The sequence below is a fragment of the Hippopotamus amphibius genome, chromosome 2 (genome assembly GCF_030028045.1).
Source record: "Hippopotamus amphibius kiboko isolate mHipAmp2 chromosome 2, mHipAmp2.hap2, whole genome shotgun sequence".
In the NCBI taxonomy this organism is placed as follows: domain Eukaryota; kingdom Metazoa; phylum Chordata; class Mammalia; order Artiodactyla; family Hippopotamidae; genus Hippopotamus; species Hippopotamus amphibius.
In genome coordinates, this window is record NC_080187.1 from 120,751,344 (window position 1) to 120,774,979 (window position 23,636).

Here is a 23,636-nt window from a genome sequence, read left to right on the forward strand (position 1 = left end):
TGCACACAGGAGACACTTGGCACACACAGTGTTTCCCCATGGAAAGCACTGTGAGAGAGAGTCGCCGCCAGGGATGCATGGCACTCTCCCATCGAAGCCCTCCATGCAGCAGGCTGTCATCAATTCGGCTGCTTCCCTTGGTGGCTGGAGAGACTTCAGCTCCTCTGGAGGCTCTGGGTCAATTGTCACTCCCCTTCGAGGAAATGAGGCTTGTGAGTTGAGGTCCTTGTGAAGAAGGGCAAGCAGCATGCTCCGTGCAATGAGACGCACGTGTGGTGTGAGAGGCTTGGCAGCAGAGAAGAAGCAAGAGGGGCAGCCAGAGAGGGGATGTGCATGCAGCTTGAAGGCCCCAGATCTCCTGCATCCCAGCCAGGGAATGCCGGCTCTGCCCAACAGGTCCCATTCACAAGTGGGCACCCAGCTTGTGGATCTGCCCTTTCCCAGCCATGAAACCACACACAGGCTGCACCCTGAGCCCTGCCAAGGGTGAACTTTGCTCCCCGCATGGGATGAATGGCACGACTGTGTTAGGGGACAGAAGGCCCTAGGAGGCCTTCAGGGAGCTGCCATGGCATAGCAGTGCTCAGGCAAAAGCACTCTGCTTTCTGTAGGCTGGAAGAACCCTGCAGTATCTACTTGAGGCAGAGAGAGTTCAGCTAGGCTATCCATGGCTGAAGGCAAAGCAGAGAGTTTTTTGGTGGAGCGCTGGCATCATCTGTTGGCCGACAAGCATGGGAGGAGAAGCCTCTCTCCAAATGAGTTCCTGAGGAGCTTTCCAAGCAGGAGGCACGCTGGCTCCAAAAGCTTCGAGAGTTCTGCTTAGGACTACCCTCCGGCAACAGAGTGGGTACCAAGGTCATGTGTTTTGGAAGGTTCTCAGAAACCACAGGGGAGGCTTTGGGCACCCAGTGCTCTCCGATGGAAAACGCTGCAGGGCCGAGCATCCATGAACTCCTCCAAGGCTTTGGATGGGAAAGATATCCATAGCAGAAGGCTCTCGGCCATGTGCTGCAGGCCTTTGTGGATTGCGAAGCTGCAGCTGCCTTGCAGGCTTCTGGTCTAGGGGCGTGTGTGCCCCGGTCCACAATGCGTTAGGAGGAGCTCCTAGCTAGGGGCGAGCAAGCACCTCGTTTCCTTGGCATAGACTGGCCTGTGCACACAGAAGCCTGCCAGCAGTGAAGACAAGGCAGACAGCAAGGGGGGGTGGCAGGCGGCTATGGGCCGGCAGGCGTCCTGCTTGAAAGTGGGGCCATGACTGTTTTGTGCTCAGGCCCCAGTGGCCACGTGCACACACAGCCTCTGGACCTGCAGCGTCCCAGCAGGGCAAGAGACACACAGGCAACACCCTGGGTCTTTCTCGAATGAACAGCGCTCCAACGAGGTCCTGCTGGCTGGCAGTGGCCTAGGCCTGCACAGGCCCTAGGGTGGCCTTGCTGAGGCTGGGATGGGTCCTGACCAAGCAGGGCCCAGGGCAAGCCTGGGACTGGAGGCCAGGCTGCAGGCTCATTCCAGCTAGGGCCTGGTGCAGAGAGCCTTCAGCTGCGACTTCCAGGGGGAATGGTCAGCACAGTGGCTTTTGCCTGCAATCCACGTTCCTCACTCGAGCCGCCCTGCCTGTGCGACCCACACTCCCTAGAAATGTGTTCCTGAGGCAGTTGGACAGTTGGGGAAGTGGAGGCCCACGCACCATGGGAGGCCTTCCTAGAACATTGCTCTGTGTCCAAAGAGGATTCCCTGCACTTCTGGTGCTGGGGAGAGATTTTCTGCACACAGGAGACACTTGGCACACACAATGTTTCCCCATGGAAAGCACTGTGAGAGAGAGTCGCCGCCAGGGTTGCATGGCACTCTCCCATCGAAGCCCTCCATGCAGCAGGCTGTCATAGACTCGGCTGCTGCCCTTGTTGTTTGGTGGGTCTGCAGCTCCTCTGGAGGCTCTGGAGCATTTCGCAGACCCCTCCAAGGAAATGAGGCTTGTGGGATGAGCTCCTTGCAAAGAATGGCAAGCATCCTGCTCCTTTCGATGAGACCCACGTGTGGGGAGAGAGGCTTGGCAGCAGAGGAGAAGCAAGAGGGCAGCCAGGGAGGGGATGTGCATGCAACTTGCAGGCCCAAGAGCTCCTGCTTCGCAAGCAGGGAATGACAGCTCGGCCCATCAGGCCCCATTCACATGTGGGCACCCAGCTTCCGGATCTGCCCTTTCCCAACCATGAAACTACACCCAGGCTGCACCGTGTGCCCTGTCAAGGTGGACCATTGCTCGCCAGGTGGGCTGAATGGCATGACTGTGTCAGGGGAGAGAAGGCCCTAGGAGGCCTTCGGGGACCTGCCACAACATAGCAGTGCTCAGGCAAAGGCACTCTGCTTTCTGTAGGCTGGATGCACACTGGAGTTTCTGCTTGAGGCAAGGAGAGCTCAGCTAGGCGAACCCTGGCTGAAGGCAAAGCAGAGAGTTTTTTGGTGGAGCACTGGCACCATCTGCTGGCCGACAAGCATGGGAGCAGAAGCCTCGCTCCAAATGAGCTCCTGAAGAGCTTTCCAAGCAGGAGGCACGCTGGCTCCAAAAGCTTAGAGAGTCTTGCTTAGGACTACCCTCCGGCAACAGACTGGGTGCCAAGGGCATGTGGGTTGGAGGGTGCTCGGAAGCCACAGGGGAGTTTTTGGGCACCCAGAGCTCTGCGATGGAAAACACTGCAGGCCCGAGCATCCATGAACTCCTGCAAGGCTTTGGAGTGGGAAAGCTGTGCATAGCAGAAGGCTCCCTGCCAAGTGCTACAGGACTTTGTGGATGGTGAAGCTGCAGCTGCCTTGCAGGCTTCTGGTCCAGGGCCGTGTGTGCCCCAGACCAGAATGCATTAGGAGGACCTCCTAGCAAGCGGCATGCAAGCACCCAGTTTCCTTGGCCTAGACTTGCCTGTGCACACCCAGACCTGTCAGCAGTGAAGACAGCGCAGACAGCAAGCGGAGGTTTCAGGCAGCTAAGGGCCAGCAGGCATCCTGCTTGCAAGTGGGGTCATGACTGTTTTGTGCTCAGGCCCCAGTGGCCACGTGCACACACAGCCTCTGGACCTGCAGCGTCCCAGCAGGGCAAGAGACACACAGGCAACACCCTGGGGCCTCCTCGAAAGAACGGTAATCCATCGAGGTCCTGCTGGCTGGCAGTGTCCTAGGCCTGCACAGGCCTAGGGAGGCCGTGCTGAGGCTGGGATGGGTCCCATCCTAGCAGGGCCCAGGGCAAGCCTGGGACTGGAGGCCAGGCTGCAGGCTCATTCCAGCTAGGGCCTGGTGCAGAGAGCCTTCAGCTGCGACTTCCAGGGGGAATGGTCAGCGCAGTGGCTTTTGCCTGCAATCCATGAGCCTCACTCGATCTGCCCTGCCTGTGCGACCCACACTCCCTAGAAGTGTGTTCCTGAGGCAGTTGGACAGTTGGGGAAGTGGAGGCTCACCCAGCATGGGAGGCCTGCCTAGAACATTGCTCTGGGTACAAAGACGGTTCCCTGCACCTCTGGCCCTGGGGAGAGATTTTCTGCACACAGGAGACACTTGGCACACACAGGGTTTCCCCATGGAAAGCACTGTGAGAGAGAGTCGCCGCCAGGGATGCATGGCACTCTCCCATCGAAGCCCTCCATGCAGCAGGCTGTCATCAATTCGGCTGCTTCCCTTGGTGGCTGGAGAGACTTCAGCTCCTCTGGAGGCTCTGGGTCAATTGTCACTCCCCTTCGAGGAAATGAGGCTTGTGAGTTGAGGTCCTTGTGAAGAAGGGCAAGCAGCATGCTCCGTGCAATGAGACGCACGTGTGGTGTGAGAGGCTTGGCAGCAGAGAAGAAGCAAGAGGGGCAGCCAGAGAGGGGATGTGCATGCAGCTTGAAGGCCCCAGATCTCCTGCATCCCAGCCAGGGAATGCCGGCTCTGCCCACCAGGTCCCATTCACAAGTGGGCACCCAGCTTGTGGATCTGCCCTTTCCCAGCCATGAAACCACACACAGGCTGCACCCTGAGCCCTGCCAAGGGTGAACTTTGCTCCCCGCATGGGATGAATGGCACGACTGTGTTAGGGGACAGAAGGCCCTAGGAGGCCTTCAGGGAGCTGCCATGGCATAGCAGTGCTCAGGCAAAAGCACTCTGCTTTCTGTAGGCTGGAAGAACCCTGCAGTATCTACTTGAGGCAGAGAGAGTTCAGCTAGGCTATCCATGGCTGAAGGCAAAGCAGAGAGTTTTTTGGTGGAGCGCTGGCACCATCTGTTGGCCGACAAGCATGGGAGGAGAAGCCTCTCTCCAAATGAGTTCCTGAGGAGCTTTCCAAGCAGGAGGCACGCTGGCTCCAAAAGCTTCGAGAGTTCTGCTTAGGACTACCCTCCGGCAACAGAGTGGGTACCAAGGTCATGTGTTTTGGAAGGTTCTCAGAAACCACAGGGGAGGCTTTGGGCACCCAGTGCTCTCCGATGGAAAACGCTGCAGGGCCGAGCATCCATGAACTCCTCCAAGGCTTTGGATGGGAAAGATATCCATAGCAGAAGGCTCTCTGCCAAGTGCTGCAGGCCTTTGTGGATTGCGAAGCTGCAGCTGCCTTGCAGGCTTCTGGTCTAGGGGCGTGTGTGCCCCGGTCCACAATGCGTTAGGAGGAGCTCCTAGCAAGGGGCGAGCAAGCACCTCGTTTCCTTGGCATAGACTGGCCTGTGCACACAGAAGCCTGCCAGCAGTGAAGACAACGCAGACAGCAAGGGGGGGTGGCAGGCGGCTATGGGCCGGCAGGCGTCCTGCTTGAAAGTGGGGCCATGACTGTTTTGTGCTCAGGCCCCAGTGGCCACGTGCACACACAGCCTCTGGACCTGCAGCATCCCAGCAGTGCAAGAGACACACAGGCAACACCCTGGGTCCTTCTCGAATGAACAGCGCTCCAACGAGGTCCTCCTGGCTGGCAGTGGCCTAGGCCTGCACGGGCCCTAGGGTGGCCTTGCTGAGGCTGGGATGGGTCCTGACCAAGCAGGGCCCAGGGCAAGCCTGGGACTGGAGGCCAGGCTGCAGGCTCATTCCAGCTAGGGCCTGGTGCAGAGAGCCTTCAGCTGCGACTTCCGGGGGAATGGTCAGCGGAGTGGCTTTTGCCTGCAATCCACGTTCCTCACTCGAGCCGCCCTGCCTGTGCGACCCACACTCCCTGGAAATGTGTTCCTGAGGCAGTTGGACAGTTGGGGAAGTGGAGGCTCACGCACCATGGGAGGCCTTCCTCGAACATTGCTCTGTGTCCAAAGAGGATTCCCTGCACTTCTGGTGCTGGGGAGAGATTTTCTGCACACAGGAGACACTTGGCACACACAATGTTTCCCCATGGAAAGCACTGTGAGAGAGAGTCGCCGCCAGGGTTGCATGGCACTCTCCCATCGAAGCCCTCCATGCAGCAGGCTGTCATAGACTCGGCTGCTGCCCTTGTTGTTTGGAGAGTCTGCAGCTCCTCTGGAGGCTCTGGAGCATTTCGCAGACCCCTCCAAGGAAATGAGGCTTGTGGGATGAGCTCCTTGCAAAGAATGGCAAGCATCCTGCTCCTTTCGATGAGACCCACGTGTGGGGAGAGAGGCTTGGCAGCAGAGGAGAAGCAAGAGGGCAGCCAGGGAGGGGATGTGCATGCAGCTTGCAGGCCCCAGAGCTCCTGCTTCGCAAGCAGGGAATGACAGCTCGGCCCATCAGGCCCCATTCACATGTGGGCACCCAGCTTCCAGATCTGCCCTTTCCCAACCATGAAACTACACCCAGGCTGCACCGTGTGCCCTGTCAAGGTGGACCATTGCTCGCCAGGTGGGCTGAATGGCATGACTGTGTCAGGGGAGAGAAGGCCCTAGGAGGCCTTCGGGGACCTGCCACAACATAGCAGTGCTCAGGCAAAGGCACTCTGCTTTCTGTAGGCTGGATGCACACTGGAGTTTCTGCTTGAGGCAAGGAGAGCTCAGCTAGGCGAACCCTGGCTGAAGGCAAAGCAGAGAGTTTTTTGGTGGAGCGCTGGCACCATCTGCTGGCCGACAAGCATGGGAGCGGAAGCCTCACTCCAAATGAGTTCCTGAGGAGCTTTCCAAGCAGGAGGCACGCTGGCTCCAAAAGCTTAGAGAGTCTTGCTTAGGACTACCCTCCGGCAACAGACTGGGTGCCAAGGGCATGTGGGTTGGAGGGTGCTCGGAAGCCACAGGGGAGGTTTTGGGCACCCAGAGCTCTCCGATGGAAAACACTGCAGGCCCGAGCATCCATGAACTCCTGCAAGGCTTTGGAGTGGGAAAGCTGTGCATAGCAGAAGGCTCCCTGCCAAGTGCTGCAGGACTTTGTGGATGGTGAAGCTGCAGCTGCCTTGCAGGCTTCTGGTCCAGGGGCGTGTGTGCCCCAGACCAGAATGCATTAGGAGGACCTCCTAGCAAGCGGCATGCAAGCACCCAGTTTCCTTGGCCTAGACTTGCCTGTGCACACCCAGGCCTGTCAGCAGTGAAGACAGCGCAGACAGCAAGCGGAGGTTTCAGGCAGCTAAGGGCCAGCAGGCATCCTGCTTGCAAGTGGGGTCATGCCTGTTTTGTGCTCCAGCCCCAGTGGCCACATGCACACACAACCTCTGGACCTGCAGCGTCCCAGCAGGGCAAGAGACACACAGGCAACACGCTGGGGCCTCCTCGAATGAATGGTAATCCATCGAGGTCCTGCTGGCTGGCAGTGGCCTAGGCTTGCACAGGCCCTAGGGAGGCCATGCTGAGGCTGGGATGGGTCCCATCCTAGCAGGGCCCAGGGCAAGCCTGGGACTGGAGGCCAGGCTGCAGGCTCATTCCAGCTAGGGCCTGGTGTAGAGAGCCTTCAGCTGCGACTTCCAGGGGGAATGGTCAGCGCAGTGGCTTTTGCCTGCAATCCATGAGCCTCACTCGATCTGCCCTGCCTGTCAGGCCCACACTCCCTAGAAGTGTGTTCCTGAGGCAGTTGGACAGTTGGGGAAGTGGAGGCTCACCCAGCATGGGAGGCCTGCCTAGAACATTGCTCTGGGTACAAAGACGGTTCCCTGCACCTCTGGCCCTGGGGAGAGATTTTCTGCACACAGGAGACACTTGGCACACACAGTGTTTCCCCATGGAAAGCACTGTGAGAGAGAGTCGCCGCCAGGGATGCATGGCACTCTCCCATCGAAGCCCTCCATGCAGCAGGCTGTCATCAATTCGGCTGCTTCCCTTGGTGGCTGGAGAGACTTCAGCTCCTCTGGAGGCTCTGGGTCAATTGTCACTCCCCTTCGAGGAAATGAGGCTTGTGAGTTGAGGTCCTTGTGAAGAAGGGCAAGCAGCATGCTCCGTGCAATGAGACGCACGTGTGGTGTGAGAGGCTTGGCAGCAGAGAAGAAGCAAGAGGGGCAGCCAGAGAGGGGATGTGCATGCAGCTTGAAGGCCCCAGATCTCCTGCATCCCAGCCAGGGAATGCCGGCTCTGCCCACCAGGTCCCATTCACAAGTGGGCACCCAGCTTGTGGATCTGCCCTTTCCCAGCCATGAAACCACACACAGGCTGCACCCTGAGCCCTGCCAAGGGTGAACTTTGCTCCCCGCATGGGATGAATGGCACGACTGTGTTAGGGGACAGAAGGCCCTAGGAGGCCTTCAGGGAGCTGCCATGGCATAGCAGTGCTCAGGAAAAAGCACTCTGCTTTCTGTAGGCTGGAAGAACCCTGCAGTATCTACTTGAGGCAGAGAGAGTTCAGCTAGGCTATCCATGGCTGAAGGCAAAGCAGAGAGTTTTTTGGTGGAGCGCTGGCACCATCTGTTGGCCGACAAGCATGGGAGGAGAAGCCTCTCTCCAAATGAGTTCCTGAGGAGCTTTCCAGGCAGGAGGCACACTGGCTCCAAAAGCTTCGAGAGTTCTGCTTAGGACTACCCTCCGGCAACAGAGTGGGTACCAAGGTCATGTGTTTTGGAAGGTTCTCAGAAACCACAGGGGAGGCTTTGGGCACCCAGTGCTCTCCGATGGAAAACGCTGCAGGGCCGAGCATCCATGAACTCCTCCAAGGCTTTGGATGGGAAAGATATCCATAGCAGAAGGCTCTCTGCCAAGTGCTGCAGGCCTTTGTGGATTGCGAAGCTGCAGCTGCCTTGCAGGCTTCTGGTCTAGGGGCGTGTGTGCCCCGGTCCACAATGCGTTAGGAGGAGCTCCTAGCAAGGGGCGAGCAAGCACCTCGTTTCCTTGGCATAGACTGGCCTGTGCACACAGAAGCCTGCCAGCAGTGAAGACAATGCAGACAGCAAGGGGGGGTGGCAGGCGGCTATGTGTCAGCAGGCGTCCTGCTTGAAAGTGGGGCCATGACTGTTTTGTGCTCAGGCCCCAGTGGCCACGTGCACACACAGCCTCTGGACCTGCAGCATCCCAGCAGTGCAAGAGACACACAGGCAACACCCTGGGTCCTTCTCAAATGAACAGCGCTCCAACGAGGTCCTCCTGGCTGGCAGTGGCCTAGGCCTGCACGGGCCCTAGGGTGGCCGTGCTGAGGCTGGGATGGGTCCTGACCAAGCAGGGCCCAGGGCAAGGCTGGGACTGGAGGCCAGGAGGCAGGCTCATTCCAGCTAGGGCCTGGTGCAGAGAGCCTTAAGCTGCGACTTCCAGGGGGAATGGTCAGCGCAGTGGCTTTTGCCTGCAATCCACGTTCCTCACTCGAGCCGCCCTGCCTGTGCGACCCACACTCCCTAGAAATGTGTTCCTGAGGCAGTTGGACAGTTGGGGAAGTGGAGGCTCACGCACCATGGGAGGCCTTCCTAGAACATTGCTCTGTGTCCAAAGAGGATTCCCTGCACTTCTGGTGCTGGGGAGAGATTTTCTGCACACAGGAGACACTTGGCACACAGAATGTTTCCCCATGGAAAGCACTGTGAGAGAGAGTCGCCACCAGGGTTGCATGGCACTCTCCCATCGAAGCCCTCCATGCAGCAGGCTGTCATAGACTCGGCTGCTGCCCTTGTTGTTTGGAGAGTCTGCAGCTCCTCTGGAGGCTCTGGAGCATTTCGCAGACCCCTCCAAGGAAATGAGGCTTGTGGGATGAGCTCCTTGCAAAGAATGGCAAGCATCCTGCTCCTTTCGATGAGACTCACGTGTGGGGAGAGAGGCTTGGCAGCAGAGGAGAAGCAAGAGGGCAGCCAGGGAGGGGATGTGCATGCAGCTTGCAGGTCCCAGAGCTCCTGCTTCGCAAGCAGGGAATGACAGCTCGGCCCATCAGGCCCCTTTCACATGTGGGCACCCAGCTTCCGGATCTGCCCTTTCCCAACCATGAAACTACACCCAGGCTGCACCGTGTGCCCTGTCAAGGTGGACCATTGCTCGCCAGGTGGGCTGAATGGCATGACTGTGTCAGGGGAGAGAAGGCCCTAGGAGGCCTTCGGGGACCTGCCACAACATAGCAGTGCTCAGGCAAAGGCACTCTGCTTTCTGTAGGCTGGATGCACACTGGAGTTTCTGCTTGAGGCAAGGAGAGCTCAGCTAGGCGAACCCTGGCTGAAGGCAAAGCAGAGAGTTTTTTGGTGGAGCACTGGCACCATCTGCTGGCCGACAAGCATGGGAGCAGAAGCCTCGCTCCAAATGAGTTCCTGAGGAGCTTTCCAAGCAGGAAGCACGCTGGCTCCAAAAGCTTAGAGAGTCTTGCTTAGGACTACCCTCCGGCAACAGACTGGGTGCCAAGGGCATGTGGGTTGGAGGGTGCTCGGAAGCCACAGGGGAGGTTTTGGGCACCCAGAGCTCTCCAATGGAAAACACTGCAGACCCGAGCATCCATGAACTCCTGCAAGGCTTTGGAGTGGGAAAGCTGTGCATAGCAGAAGGCTCCCTGCCAAGTGCTGCAGGACTTTGTGGATGGTGAAGCTGCAGCTGCCTTGCAGGCTTCTGGTCCAGGGGCGTGTGTGCCCCAGACCAGAATGCATTAGGAGGACCTCCTAGCAAGCGGCATGCAAGCACCCAGTTTCCTTGGCCTAGACTTGCCTGTGCACACCCAGGCCTGTCAGCAGTGAAGACAGCGCAGACAGCAAGCGGAGGTTTCAGGCAGCTAAGGGCCAGCAGGCATCCTGCTTGCAAGTGGGGTCATGACTGTTTTGTGCTCAGGCCCCAGTGGCCACGTGCACACACAGCCTCTGGACCTGCAGCGTCCCAGCAGGGCAAGAGACACACAGGCAACACCCTGGGGCCTCCTCGAATGAATGGTAATCCATCGAGGTCCTGCTGGCTGGCAGTGGCCTAGGCCTGCACAGGCCCTAGGGAGGCCGTGCTGAGGCTGGGATGGGTCCCATCCTAGCAGGGCCCAGGGCAAGCCTGGGACTGGAGGCCAGGCTGCAGGCTCATTCCAGCTAGGGCCTGGTGCAGAGAGCCTTCAGCTGCGACTTCCAGGGGGAATGGTCAGCGCAGTGGCTTTTGCCTGCAATCCATGAGCCTCACTCGATCTGCCCTGCCTGTCAGACCCACACTCCCTAGAAGTGTGTTCCTGAGGCAGTTGGACAGTTGGGGAAGTGGAGGCTCACCCAGCATGGGAGGCCTGCCTAGAACATTGCTCTGTGTCCAAAGAGGATTCCCTGCACCTCTGGCCCTGGGGAGAGATTTTCTGCACACAGGAGACACTTGGCACACACAGTGTTTCCCCATGGAAAGCACTGTGAGAGAGAGTCACCGCCAGGGATGCATGGCACTCTCCCATCGAAGCCCTCCATGCAGCAGGCTGTCATCAATTCGGCTGCTTCCCTTGGTGGCTGGAGAGACTTCAGCTCCTCTGGAGGCTCTGGGTCAATTGTCACTCCCCTTCGAGGAAATGAGGCTTGTGAGTTGAGGTCCTTGTGAAGATGGGCAAGCAGCATGCTCCGTGCAATGAGACGCACGTGTGGTGTGAGAGGCTTGGCAGCAGAGAAGAAGCAAGAGGGGCAGCCAGAGAGGGGATGTGCATGCAGCTTGAAGGCCCCAGATCTCCTGCATCCCAGCCAGGGAATGCCGGCTCTGCCCACCAGGTCCCATTCACAAGTGGGCACCCAGCTTCTGGATCTGCCCTTTCCCAGCCATGAAACCACACACAGGCTGCACCCTGAGCCCTGCCAAGGGTGAACTTTGCTCCCCGCATGGGATGAATGGCACGACTGTGTTAGGGGACAGAAGGCCCTAGGAGGCCTTCAGGGAGCTGCCATGGCATAGCAGTGCTCAGGCAAAAGCACTCTGCTTTCTGTAGGCAGGAAGAACCCTGCAGTATCTACTTGAGGCAGAGAGAGTTCAGCTAGGCTATCCATGGCTGAAGGCAAAGCAGAGAGTTTTTTGGTGGAGCGCTGGCACCATCTGTTGGCCGACAAGCATGGGAGGAGAAGCCTCTCTCCAAATGAGTTCCTGAGGAGCTTTCCAAGCAGGAGGCACGCTGGCTCCAAAAGCTTCGAGAGTTCTGCTTAGGACTACCCTCCGGCAACAGAGTGGGTACCAAGGTCATGTGATTTGGAAGGTTCTCAGAAACCACAGGGGAGGCTTTGGGCACCCAGTGCTCTCCGATGGAAAACGCTGCAGGGCCGAGCATCCATGAACTCCTCCAAGGCTTTGGATGGGAAAGATATCCATAGCAGAAGGCTCTCTGCCAAGTGCTGCAGGCCTTTGTGGATTGCGAAGCTGCAGCTGCCTTGCAGGCTTCTGGTCTAGGGGCGTGTGTGCCCCGGTCCACAATGCGTTAGGAGGAGCTCCTAGCAAGGGGCGAGCAAGCACCTCGTTTCCTTGGCATAGACTGGCCTGTGCACACAGAAGCCTGCCAGCAGTGAAGACAACGCAGACAGCAAGGGGGGGTGGCAGGCGGCTATGGGCCGGCAGGCGTCCTGCTTGAAAGTGGGGCCATGACTGTTTTGTGCTCAGGCCCCAGTGGCCACGTGCACACACAGCCTCTGGACCTGCAGCATCCCAGCAGTGCAAGAGACACACAGGCAACACCCTGGGTCCTTCTCGAATGAACAGCGCTCCAACGAGGTCCTCCTGGCTGGCAGTGGCCTAGGCCTGCACGGGCCCTAGGGTGGCCGTGCTGAGGCTGGGATGGGTCCTGACCAAGCAGGGCCCAGGGCAAGCCTGGGACTGGAGGCCAGGCTGCAGGCTCATTCCAGCTAGGGCCTGGTGCAGAGAGCCTTCAGCTGCGACTTCCGGGGGAATGGTCAGCGGAGTGGCTTTTGCCTGCAATCCACGTTCCTCACTCGAGCCGCCCTGCCTGTGCGACCCACACTCCCTGGAAATGTGTTCCTGAGGCAGTTGGACAGTTGGGGAAGTGGAGGCTCACGGACCATGGGAGGCCTTCCTCGAACATTGCTCTGTGTCCAAAGAGGATTCCCTGCACTTCTGGTGCTGGGGAGAGATTTTCTGCACACAGGAGACACTTGGCACACACAATGTTTCCCCATGGAAAGCACTGTGAGAGAGAGTCGCCGCCAGGGTTGCATGGCACTCTCCCATCGAAGCCCTCCATGCAGCAGGCTGTCATAGACTCGGCTGCTGCCCTTGTTGTTTGGAGAGTCTGCAGCTCCTCTGGAGGCTCTGGAGCATTTCGCAGACCCCTCCAAGGAAATGAGGCTTGTGGGATGAGCTCCTTGCAAAGAATGGCAAGCATCCTGCTCCTTTCGATGAGACACACGTGTGGGGAGAGAGGCTTGGCAGCAGAGGAGAAGCAAGAGGGCAGCCAGGGAGGGGATGTGCACGCAGCTTGCTGGCCCCAGAGCTCCTGCTTTGCAAGCAGGGAATGACAGCTCGGCCCATCAGGCCCCATTCACATGTGGGCACCCAGCTTCCGGATCTGCCGTTTCCCAACCATGAAACTACACCCAGGCTGCACCGTGTGCCCTGTCAAGGTGGACCATTGCTCGCCAGGTGGGCTGAATGGCACGACTGTGTCAGGGGAGAGAAGGCCCTAGGAGGCTTTCGGGGACCTGCCACAACATAGCAGTGCTCAGGCAAAGGCACTCTGCTTTCTGTAGGCTGGATGCACACTGGAGTTTCTGCTTGAGGCAAGGAGAGCTCAGCTAGGCGAACCCTGGCTGAAGGCAAAGCAGAGAGTTTTTTGGTGGAGCACTGGCACCATCTGCTGGCCGACAAGCATGGGAGAGAAGCCTCGCTCCAAATGAGTTCCTGAGGAGCTTTCCAAGCAGGAGGCACGCTGGCTCCAAAAGCTTAGAGAGTCTTGCTTAGGACTACACTCCGGCAACAGACTGGGTGCCAAGGGCATGTGGGTTGGAGGGTGCTCGGAAGCCACAGGGGAGGTTTTGGGCACCCAGAGCTCTCCGATGGAAAACACTGCAGGCCCGAGCATCCATGAACTCCTGCAAGGCTTTGGAGTGGGAAAGCTGTGCATAGCAGAAGGCTCCCTGCCAAGTGCTGCAGGACTTTGTGGATGGTGAAGCTGCAGCTGCCTTGCAGGCTTCTGGTCCAGGGGCGTGTGTGCCCCAGACCAGAATGCATTAGGAGGACCTCCTAGCAAGCGGCATGCAAGCACCCAGTTTCCTTGGCCTAGACTTGCCTGTGCACACCCAGGCCTGTCAGCAGTGAAGACAGCGCAGACAGCAAGCGGAGGTTTCAGGCAGCTAAGGGCCAGCAGGCATCCTGCTTGCAAGTGGGGTCATGACTGTTTTGTGCTCAGGCCCCAGTGGCCACGTGCACACACAGCCTCTGGACCTGCAGCGTCCCAGCAGGGCAAGAGACACACAGGCAACACCCTGGGGCCTCCTCGAATGAATGGTAATCCATCGAGGTCCTGCTGGCTGGCAGTGGCCTAGGCCTGCACAGGCCCTAGGGAGGCCGTGCTGAGGCTGGGATGGGTCCCATCCTAGCAGGGCCCAGGGCAAGCCTGGGACTGGAGGCCAGGCTGCAGGCTCATTCCAGCTAGGGCCTGGTGCAGAGAGCCTTCAGCTGCGACTTCCAGGGGGAATGGTCAGCGCAGTGGCTTTTGCCTGCAATCCATGAGCCTCACTCGATCTGCCCTGCCTGTCAGACCCACACTCCCTAGAAGTGTGTTCCTGAGGCAGTTGGACAGTTGGGGAAGTGGAGGCTCACCCAGCATGGGAGGCCTGCCTAGAACATTGCTCTGTGTCCAAAGAGGATTCCCTGCACCTCTGGCCCTGGGGAGAGATTTTCTGCACACAGGAGACACTTGGCACACACAGTGTTTCCCCATGGAAAGCACTGTGAGAGAGAGTCACCGCCAGGGATGCATGGCACTCTCCCATCGAAGCCCTCCATGCAGCAGGCTGTCATCAATTCGGCTGCTTCCCTTGGTGGCTGGAGAGAATTCAGCTCCTCTGGAGGCTCTGGGTCAATTGTCACTCCCCTTCGAGGAAATGAGGCTTGTGAGTTGAGGTCCTTGTGAAGATGGGCAAGCAGCATGCTCCGTGCAATGAGACGCACGTGTGGTGTGAGAGGCTTGGCAGCAGAGAAGAAGCAAGAGGGGCAGCCAGAGAGGGGATGTGCACGCAGCTTGAAGGCCCCAGATCTCCTGCATCCCAGCCAGGGAATGCCGGCTCTGCCCACCAGGTCCCATTCACAAGTGGGCACCCAGCTTCTGGATCTGCCCTTTCCCAGCCATGAAACCACACACAGGCTGCACCCTGAGCCCTGCCAAGGGTGAACTTTGCTCCCCGCATGGGATGAATGGCACGACTGTGTTAGGGGACAGAAGGCCCTAGGAGGCCTTCAGGGAGCTGCCATGGCATAGCAGTGCTCAGGCAAAAGCACTCTGCTTTCTGTAGGCTGGAAGAACCCTGCAGTATCTACTTGAGGCAGAGAGAGTTCAGCTAGGCTATCCATGGCTGAAGGCAAAGCAGAGAGTTTTTTGGTGGAGCGCTGGCACCATCTGTTGGCCGACAAGCATGGGAGGAGAAGCCTCTCTCCAAATGAGTTCCTGAGGAGCTTTCCAAGCAGGAGGCACGCTGGCTCCAAAAGCTTCGAGAGTTCTGCTTAGGACTACCCTCCGGCAACAGAGTGGGTACCAAGGTCATGTGTTTTGGAAGGTTCTCAGAAACCACAGGGGAGGCTTTGGGCACCCAGTGCTCTCCGATGGAAAACGCTGCAGGGCCGAGCATCCATGAACTCCTCCAAGGCTTTGGATGGGAAAGATATCCATAGCAGAAGGCTCTCTGCCAAGTGCTGCAGGCCTTTGTGGATTGCGAAGCTGCAGCTGCCTTGCAGGCTTCTGGTCTAGGGGCGTGTGTGCCCCGGTCCACAATGCGTTAGGAGGAGCTCCTAGCAAGGGGCGAGCAAGCACCTCGTTTCCTTGGCATAGACTGGCCTGTGCACACAGAAGCCTGCCAGCAGTGAAGACAACGCAGACAGCAAGGGGGGGTGGCAGGCGGCTATGGCCCGGCAGGCGTCCTGCTTGAAATTGGGGCCATGACTGTTTTGTGCTCAGGCCCCAGTGGCCACGTGCACACACAGCCTCTGGACCTGCAGCATCCCAGCAGTGCAAGAGACACACAGGCAACACCCTGGGTCCTTCTCGAATGAACAGCGCTCCAACGAGGTCCTCCTGGCTGGCAGTGGCCTAGGCCTGCACGGGCCCTAGGGTGGCCGTGCTGAGGCTGGGATGGGTCCTGACCAAGCAGGGCCCAGGGCAAGCCTGGGACTGGAGGCCAGGCTGCAGGCTCATTCCAGCTAGGGCCTGGTGCAGAGAGCCTTCAGCTGCGACTTCCGGGGGAATGGTCAGCGCAGTGGCTTTTGCCTGCAATCCACGTTCCTCACTCGAGCCGCCCTGCCTGTGCGACCCACACTCCCTAGAAATGTGTTCCTGAGGCAGTTGGACAGTTGGGGAAGTGGAGGCTCACGCACCATGGGAGGCCTTCCTCGAACATTGCTCTGTGTCCAAAGAGGATTCCCTGCACTTCTGGTGCTGGGGAGAGATTTTCTGCACACAGGAGACACTTGGCACACACAATGTTTCCCCATGGAAAGCACTGTGAGAGAGAGTCGCCGCCAGGGTTGCATGGCACTCTCCCATCGAAGCCCTCCATGCAGCAGGCTGTCATAGACTCGGCTGCTGCCCTTGTTGTTTGGAGAGTCTGCAGCTCCTCTGGAGGCTTTGGAGCATTTCGCAGACCCCTCCAAGGAAATGAGGCTTGTGGGATGAGCTCCTTGCAAAGAATGGCAAGCATCCTGCTCCTTTCGATGAGACCCACGTGTGGGGAGAGAGGCTTGGCAGCAGAGGAGAAGCAAGAGGGCAGCCAGGGAGGGGATGTGCACGCAGCTTGCAGGCCCCAGAGCTCCTGCTTTGCAAGCAGGGAATGACAGCTCGGCCCATCAGGCCCCATTCACATGTGGGCACCCAGCTTCCAGATCTGCCCTTTCCCAACCATGAAACTACACCCAGGCTGCACCGTGTGCCCTGTCAAGGTGGACCATTGCTCGCCAGGTGGGCTGAATGGCACGACTGTGTCAGGGGAGAGAAGGCCCTAGGAGGCTTTCGGGGACCTGCCACAACATAGCAGTGCTCAGGCAAAGGCACTCTGCTTTCTGTAGGCTGGATGCACACTGGAGTTTCTGCTTGAGGCAAGGAGAGCTCAGCTAGGCGAACCCTGGCTGAAGGCAAAGCAGAGAGTTTTTTGGTGGAGCGCTGGCACCATCTGCTGGCCGACAAGCATGGGAGCAGAAGCCTCGCTCCAAATGAGTTCCTGAGGAGCTTTCCAAGCAGGAGGCACGCTGGCTCCAAAAGCTTAGAGAGTCTTGCTTAGGACTACCCTCCGGCAACAGACTGGGTGCCAAGGGCATGTGGGTTGGAGGGTGCTCAGAAGCCACAGGGGAGGTTTTGGGCACCCAGAGCTCTCCGATGGAAAACACTGCAGGCCCGAGCATCCATGAACTCCTGCAAGGCTTTGGAGTGGGAAAGCTGTGCATAGCAGAAGGCTCCCTGCCAAGTGCTGCAGGACTTTGTGGATGGTGAAGCTGCAGCTGCCTTGCAGGCTTCTGGTCCAGGGGCGTGTGTGCCCCAGACCAGAATGCATTAGGAGGACCTCCTAGCAAGCGGCATGCAAGCACCCAGTTTCCTTGGCCTAGACTTGCCTGTGCACACCCAGGCCTGTCAGCAGTGAAGACAGCGCAGACAGCAAGCGGAGGTTTCAGGCAGCTAAGGGCCAGCAGGCATCCTGCTTGCAAGTGGGGTCATGACTGTTTTGTGCTCAGGCCCCAGTGGCCACGTGCACACACAGCCTCTGGACCTGCAGCGTCCCAGCAGGGCAAGAGACACACAGACAACACCCTGGGGCCTCATCGAATGAATGGTAATCCATCGAGGTCCTGCTGGCTGGCAGTGGCCTAGGCCTTCACAGGCCCTAGGGAGGCCGTGCTGAGGCTGGGATGGGTCCCATCCTAGCAGGGCCCAGGGCAAGCCTGGGACTGGAGGCCAGGCTGCAGGCTCATTCCAGCTAGGGCCTGGTGCAGAGAGCCTTCAGCTGCGACTTCCAGGGGGAATGGTCAGCGCAGTGGCTTTTGCCTGCAATCCATGAGCCTCACTCGATCTGCCCTGCCTGTCAGACCCACACTCCCTAGAAGTGTGTTCCTGAGGCAGTTGGACAGTTGGGGAAGTGGAGGCTCACCCAGCATGGGAGGCCTGCCTAGAACATTGCTCTGGGTACAAAGACGGTTCCCTGCACCTCTGGCCCTGGGGAGAGATTTTCTGCACACAGGAGACACTTGGCACACACAGGGTTTCCCCATGGAAAGCACTGTGAGAGAGAGTCGCCGCCAGGGATGCATGGCACTCTCCCATCGAAGCCCTCCATGCAGCAGGCTGTCATCAATTCGGCTGCTTCCCTTGGTGGCTGGAGAGACTTCAGCTCCTCTGGAGGCTCTGGGTCAATTGTCACTCCCCTTCGAGGAAATGAGGCTTGTGAGTTGAGGTCCTTGTGAAGAAGGGCAAGCAGCATGCTCCGTGCAATGAGACGCACGTGTGGTGTGAGAGGCTTGGCAGCAGAGAAGAAGCAAGAGGGGCAGCCAGAGAGGGGATGTGCATGCAGCTTGAAGGCCCCAGATCTCCTGCATCCCAGCCAGGGAATGCCGGCTCTGCCCACCAGGTCCCATTCACAAGTGGGCACCCAGCTTGTGGATCTGCCCTTTCCCAGCCATGAAACCACACACAGGCTGCACCCTGAGCCCTGCCAAGGGTGAACTTTGCTCCCCGCATGGGATGAATGGCACGACTGTGTTAGGGGACAGAAGGCCCTAGGAGGCCTTCAGGGAGCTGCCATGGCATAGCAGTGCTCAGGCAAAAGCACTCTGCTTTCTGTAGGCTGGAAGAACCCTGCAGTATCTACTTGAGGCAGAGAGAGTTCAGCTAGGCTATCCATGGCTGAAGGCAAAGCAGAGAGTTTTTGGTGGAGCGCTGGCACCATCTGTTGGCCGACAAGCATGGGAGGAGAAGCCTCTCTCCAAATGAGTTCCTGAGGAGCTTTCCAAGCAGGAGGCACGCTGGCTCCAAAAGCTTCGAGAGTTCTGCTTAGGACTACCCTCCGGCAACAGAGTGGGTACCAAGGTCATGTGTTTTGGAAGGTTCTCAGAAACCACAGGGGAGGCTTTGGGCACCCAGTGCTCTCCGATGGAAAATGCTGCAGAGCCGAGCATCCATGAACTCCTCCAAGGCTTTGGATGGGAAAGATATCCATAGCAGAAGGCTCTCTGCCAAGTGCTGCAGGCCTTTGTGGATTGCGAAGCTGCAGCTGCCTTGCAGGCTTCTGGTCTAGGGGCGTGTGTGCCCCGGTCCACAATGCGTTAGGAGGAGCTCCTAGCAAGGGGCGAGCAAGCACCTCGTTTCCTTGGCATAGACTGGCCTGTGCACACAGAAGCCTGCCAGCAGTGAAGACAAGGCAGACAGCAAGGGGGGGTGGCAGGCGGCTATGGGCCGGCAGGCGTCCTGCTTGAAAGTGGGGCCATGACTGTTTTGTGCTCAGGCCCCAGTGGCCACGTGCACACACAGCCTCTGGACCTGCAGCATCCCAGCAGTGCAAGAGACACACAGGCAACACCCTGGGTCCTTCTCAAATGAACAGCGCTCCAACGAGGTCCTCCTGGCTGGCAGTGGCCTAGGCCTGCACGGGCCCTAGGGTGGCCGTGCTGAGGCTGGGATGGGTCCTGACCAAGCAGGGCGCAGGGCAAGGCTGGGACTGGAGGCCAGGCGGCAGGCTCATTCCAGCTAGGGCCTGGTGCAGAGAGCCTTCAGCTGCGACTTCCAGGGGGAATGGTCAGCGCAGTGGCTTTTGCCTGCAATCCACGTTCCTCACTCGAGCCGCCCTGCCTGTGCGACCCACACTCCCTAGAAATGTGTTCCTGAGGCAGTTGGACAGTTGGGGAAGTGGAGGCTCACGCACCATGGGAGGCCTTCCTAGAACATTGCTCTGTGTCCAAAGAGGATTCCCTGCACTTCTGGTGCTGGGGAGAGATTTTCTGCACACAGGAGACACTTGGCACACACAATGTTTCCCCATGGAAAGCACTGTGAGAGAGAGTCGCCACCAGGGTTGCATGGCACTCTCCCATCGAAGCCCTCCATGCAGCAGGCTGTCATAGACTCGGCTGCTGCCCTTGTTGTTTGGAGAGTCTGCAGCTCCTCTGGAGGCTCTGGAGCATTTCGCAGACCCCTCCAAGGAAATGAGGCTTGTGGGATGAGCTCCTTGCAAAGAATGGCAAGCATCCTGCTCCTTTCGATGAGACACACGTGTGGGGAGAGAGGCTTGGCAGCAGAGGAGAAGCAAGAGGGCAGCCAGGGAGGGGATGTGCATGCAGCTTGCAGGCCCCAGAGCTCCTGCTTCGCAAGCAGGGAATGACAGCTCAGCCCATCAGGCCCCATTCACATGTGGGCACCCAGCTTCCGGATCTGCCCTTTCCCAACCATGAAACTACACCCAGGCTGCACCGTGTGCCCTGTCAAGGTGGACCATTGCTTGCCAGGTGGGCTGAATGGCATGACTGTGTCAGGGGAGAGAAGGCCCTAGGAGGCCTTCGGGGACCTGCCACAGCATAGCAGTGCTCAGGCAAAGGCACTCTGCTTTCTGTAGGCTGGATGCACACTGGAGTTTCTGCTTGAGGCAAGGAGAGCTCAGCTAGGCGAACCCTGGCTGAAGGCAAAGCAGAGAGTTTTTTGGTGGAGCGCTGGCACCATCTGCTGGCCGACAAGCATGGGAGCAGAAGCCTCGCTCCAAATGAGTTCCTGAGGAGCTTTCCAAGCAGGAGGCACGCTGGCTCCAAAAGCTTAGAGAGTCTTGCTTAGGACTACCCTCCGGCAACAGACTGGGTGCCAAGGGCATGTGGGTTGGAGGGTGCTCAGAAGCCACAGGGGAGTTTTTGGGCACCCAGAGCTCTCCGATGGAAAACACTGCAGGCCCGAGCATCCATGAACTCCTGCAAGGCTTTGGAGTGGGAAAGCTGTGCATAGCAGAAGGCTCCCTGCCAAGTGCTGCAGGACTTTGTGGATGGTGAAGCTGCAGCTGCCTTGCAGGCTTCTGGTCCAGGGGCGTGTGTGCCCCAGACCAGAATGCATTAGGAGGACCTCCTAGCAAGCGGCATGCAAGCACCCAGTTTCCTTGGCCTAGACTTGCCTGTGCACACCCAGGCCTGTCAGCAGTGAAGACAGCGCAGACAGCAAGCGGAGGTTTCAGGCAGCTAAGGGCCAGCAGGCATCCTGCTTGCAAGTGGGGTCATGACTGTTTTGTGCTCAGGCCCCAGTGGCCACGTGCACACACAGCCTCTGGACCTGCAGCGTCCCAGCAGGGCAAGAGACACACAGACAACACCCTGGGGCCTCATCGAATGAATGGTAATCCATCGAGGTCCTGCTGGCTGGCAGTGGCCTAGGCCTTCACAGGCCCTAGGGAGGCCGTGCTGAGGCTGGGATGGGTCCCATCCTAGCAGGGCCCAGGGCAAGCCTGGGACTGGAGGCCAGGCTGCAGGCTCATTCCAGCTAGGGCCTGGTGCAGAGAGCCTTCAGCTGCGACTTCCAGGGGGAATGGTCAGCGCAGTGGCTTTTGCCTGCAATCCATGAGCCTCACTCGATCTGCCCTGCCTGTGCGACCCACACTCCCTAGAAGTGTGTTCCTGAGGCAGTTGGACAGTTGGGGAAGTGGAGGCTCACCCAGCATGGGAGGCCTGCCTAGAACATTGCTCTGGGTACAAAGACGGTTCCCTGCACCTCTGGCCCTGGGGAGAGATTTTCTGCACACAGGAGACACTTGGCACACACAGGGTTTCCCCATGGAAAGCACTGTGAGAGAGAGTCGCCGCCAGGGATGCATGGCACTCTCCCATCGAAGCCCTCCATGCAGCAGGCTGTCATCAATTCGGCTGCTTCCCTTGGTGGCTGGAGAGACTTCAGCTCCTCTGGAGGCTCTGGGTCAATTGTCACTCCCCTTCGAGGAAATGAGGCTTGTGAGTTGAGGTCCTTGTGAAGAAGGGCAAGCAGCATGCTCCGTGCAATGAGACGCACGTGTGGTGTGAGAGGCTTGGCAGCAGAGAAGAAGCAAGAGGGGCAGCCAGAGAGGGGATGTGCATGCAGCTTGAAGGCCCCAGATCTCCTGCATCCCAGCCAGGGAATGCCGGCTCTGCCCACCAGGTCCCATTCACAAGTGGGCACCCAGCTTGTGGATCTGCCCTTTCCCAGCCATGAAACCACACACAGGCTGCACCCTGAGCCCTGCCAAGGGTGAACTTTGCTCCCCGCATGGGATGAATGGCACGACTGTGTTAGGGGACAGAAGGCCCTAGGAGGCCTTCAGGGAGCTGCCATAGCATAGCAGTGCTCAGGCAAAAGCACTCTGCTTTCTGTAGGCTGGAAGAACCCTGCAGTATCTACTTGAGGCAGAGAGAGTTCAGCTAGGCTATCCATGGCTGAAGGCAAAGCAGAGAGTTTTTTGGTGGAGCGCTGGCACCATCTGTTGGCCGACAAGCATGGGAGGAGAAGCCTCTCTCCAAATGAGTTCCTGAGGAGCTTTCCAAGCAGGAGGCACGCTGGCTCCAAAAGCTTCGAGAGTTCTGCTTAGGACTACCCTCCGGCAACAGAGTGGGTACCAAGGTCATGTGTTTTGGAAGGTTCTCAGAAACCACAGGGGAGGCTTTGGGCACCCAGTGCTCTCCGATGGAAAACGCTGCAGGGCCGAGCATCCATGAACTCCTCCAAGGCTTTGGATGGGAAAGATATCCATAGCAGAAGGCTCTCTGCCAAGTGCTGCAGGCCTTTGTGGATTGCGAAGCTGCAGCTGCCTTGCAGGCTTCTGGTCTAGGGGCGTGTGTGCCCCAGTCCACAATGCGTTAGGAGGAGCTCCTAGCAAGGGGCGAGCAAGCACCTCGTTTCCTTGGCATAGACTGGCCTGTGCACACAGAAGCCTGCCAGCAGTGAAGACAATGCAGACAGCAAGGGGGGGTGGCAGGCGGCTATGGGCCGGCAGGCGTCCTGCTTGAAAGTGGGGCCATGACTGTTTTGTGCTCAGGCCCCAGTGGCCACGTGCACACACAGCCTCTGGACCTGCAGCATCCCAGCAGTGCAAGAGACACACAGGCAACACCCTGGGTCCTTCTCAAATGAACAGCGCTCCAACGAGGTCCTCCTGGCTGGCAGTGGCCTAGGCCTGCACGGGCCCTAGGGTGGCCGTGCTGAGGCTGGGATGGGTCCTGACCAAGCAGGGCCCAGGGCAAGCCTGGGACTGGAGGCCAGGCTGCAGGCTCATTCCAGCTAGGGCCTGGTGCAGAGAGCCTTCAGCTGCGACTTCCAGGGGGAATGGTCAGCGCAGTGGCTTTTGCCTGCAATCCACGTTCCTCACTCGAGCCGCCCTGCCTGTGCGACCCACACTCCCTAGAAATGTGTTCCTGAGGCAGTTGGACAGTTGGGGAAGTGGAGGCTCACGCACCATGGGAGGCCTTCCTCGAACATTGCTCTGTGTCCAAAGAAGATTCCCTGCACTTCTGGTGCTGGGGAGAGATTTTCTGCACACAGGAGACACTTGGCACACACAATGTTTCCCCATGGAAAGCACTGTGAGAGAGAGTCGCCGCCAGGGTTGCATGGCACTCTCCCATCGAAGCCCTCCATGCAGCAGGCTGTCATAGACTCGGCTGCTGCCCTTGTTGTTTGGAGAGTCTGCAGCTCCTCTGGAGGCTCTGGAGCATTTCGCAGACCCCTCCAAGGAAATGAGGCTTGTGGGATGAGCTCCTTGCAAAGAATGGCAAGCATCCTGCTCCTTTCGATGAGACACACGTGTGGGGAGAGAGGCTTGGCAGCAGAGGAGAAGCAAGAGGGCAGCCAGGGAGGAGATGTGCACACAGCTTGCAGGCCCCAGAGCTCCTGCTTCGCAAGCAGGGAATGACAGCTCGGCCCATCAGGCCCCATTCACATGTGGGCACCCAGCTTCCAGATCTGCCCTTTCCCAACCATGAAACTACACCCAGGCTGCACCGTGTGCCCTGTCAAGGTGGACCATTGCTCGCCAGGTGGGCTGAATGGCATGACTGTGTCAGGGGAGAGAAGGCCCTAGGAGGCCTTCGGGGACCTGCCACAACATAGCAGTGCTCAGGCAAAGGCACTCTGCTTTCTGTAGGCTGGATGCACACTGGAGTTTCTGCTTGAGGCAAGGAGAGCTCAGCTAGGCGAACCCTGGCTGAAGGCAAAGCAGAGAGTTTTTTGGTGGAGCACTGGCA